The sequence below is a fragment of the Mustela lutreola genome, chromosome 5, assembly GCF_030435805.1.
Source record: "Mustela lutreola isolate mMusLut2 chromosome 5, mMusLut2.pri, whole genome shotgun sequence".
Lineage (NCBI taxonomy): Eukaryota > Metazoa > Chordata > Mammalia > Carnivora > Mustelidae > Mustela > Mustela lutreola.
In genome coordinates this window covers 37,328,204-37,330,323 of record NC_081294.1, presented here as the reverse complement: position 1 = coordinate 37,330,323, position 2,120 = coordinate 37,328,204, and the positions used below count along the sequence as shown (strand labels likewise).

Below are 2,120 nucleotides of genomic sequence, written 5' to 3'. Positions count from 1 at the left end.
ACTCATGAATCCGGGACCCCCGAAACAAATACTATATTATATGTGAATAAAAATAAAAAGGAAGAAAGAAGGAAGGAAGGAAGAATGGAAAGGAGGGAGGAAGAGAGGGAGGAAGGAAAAAAAAAAAAAAAAAACCTAAATGTGTCAGCTTATTCTTCAGAGTGGATGGAGCTGGGAGCAGCTTCAAGGACCCAAATTCGTGTGTTACAGAGTCATCACAAGCATGCTTTACTTTTAAGGGGAGGCGGGGGGGGGGGGGGGACCGAAACAACCAAACAAGAACTAGAATTGTTTGCTGTTCTCCCAAGACACAATTATTCAAAGGAACTAGTCCTGAGAGGCAGAAGAGGATCATACCTATGGGCCATGTCTCCCACGAGCGCACGTGAGTAGGTGCAGGGTATCTGTCATGACTGCGGAAACGAATTTTAATCTTTCCTCTTGAGTTTGATTGAACATTGCTTTTAGCGCAAGGCCGACACCAGCTGTACAGGAAAGGCCCTGGAGAGCCGTTCCCAGCAGCACGCGGCTGCGGCTCTTCCGCGGTTCCAGAGGCCCCAGGGCAGCCAATATTGCCTTGTCCGATACATTCTTTTTGCTTTTCTGGGTGAGCGCAGAACAGTCCACGTACTCCACTGCCTTCAGGCCACCGGCGGACTTTTCAGCAGCCCCTGCAGTGACAGGCTTCTGTTTGTTCTTGGCAAGTTTCTCAGTGGTAGAGGTCAGTTTGGGTCCCAACAAGCAAGAAAGGAGTCTTTGGACAATGGTGAGTTATATCTCTGGCACCCACTTTTCCTTCGCATTTTCAAATGAGGAAGGAGAGACCCCTGAAAAACAGACTGGATATCCATCTGTTTGTGGATAACTCAGGGGTCCTAATCTGTCAGAATCCTCTTGCCCTGCAGTATTGCGAAGTCCAAGAGAATCTGGCTGTCCACCAGTCATTACTGTGACCGCATCGCTGTCAGAAGGAGTCGGTTAATACTCAGATGGAAATCTGTTTGTTGTGTAAGATATCAGGAGACGTGTTTTACCAACGGCGCCATCGCCCAGAACAACACATTTAATTGTCTGCATTGCTGAAACTGTTTTGTATCCAATTTAAACATTTCAGATTCAGTGATGCCCTCAGGTCCTCCCCCAGGACACTGGCAGCACTACTGCGGGGTCCCCTCGGCTCTGGTATTGTTAATTTGAAACATCCATGTGTGCATTATAGGGTAAAGCAAATGATTTAGTGTAAAACATTATCTTTCTAATCTTCCTGATGTCATTGAGAACTGGAATTTGGGGGAAAGCTAGGGAAAAGGATATACTCTGTGGTTCTGGCTTTGAATTAAAAAGTATCAGCATAAATTTGTGATATGAGGTTACCTTAAAAAAGAAACTCTTCCCTAGCTCTTTCTATTGAAGAGGTTTCTGAACCTTAATAGCAATGAGAACCATCTAGACTGTAGACTTAAAAACATGTTTTCCTACTAAAGAGCTCTTTGGAGAAATAACTGAGTGTAGGTTTGGGGCAGGAAATGTAGGTGATGTATGTGATGATACTGAAACATCTTGTCATATCAGATAGCAGATAATATTTTAAATACTGTTAGGGTCATGTCAAAAGAACTCGGGAGCCAAATGAAAGAGGTTCCGACCAAGCAAAGAGAGAACAATCTTACCATCAATAACAGTAACATTGCAATGGACTGGAAAAGTCCATACAGGTTTAAATTCATATTTAATAGCAAGTCAAATAATAAATCTAATAATTAGATTCCATTACATGTTGCTAATGAACAAATTCATTATTTTGAAAACTGATAAACAAGGGAAAGAGTCGTGTATCCTGCCTTTCCTATTTAAACTGAACCATTTTTTAAGCAACTAGTAGATGAGAGAAAATGCCTCTACAGTATTCCAGCAAGTTAATGAAGATAAGATAGAATGTCATCATTTTACAGTGTATACTAAATAAATGGCTCCAGGCATTATCAGTGGTTGCTAACTCTTCAATAAGAGAGATACATAGATATTACATGCTCCTGTTGAAAGAACACACCTAGAAAATGGTCTTGTAAACAAAACAAAATAAAAAACCAACAAAACAAAAAAACCCTGGACACTAAATC

General features: G+C 41.7%; 1 pseudogene; it reads right to left on the bottom strand.

Moving 5' to 3' along the window:
* Positions 1-357: 357 nt before the first annotated feature.
* LOC131831117 (cell division control protein 42 homolog) lies at positions 358-1,077 on the bottom strand (annotated as a pseudogene).
* Positions 1,078-2,120: the final 1,043 nt, after the last annotated feature.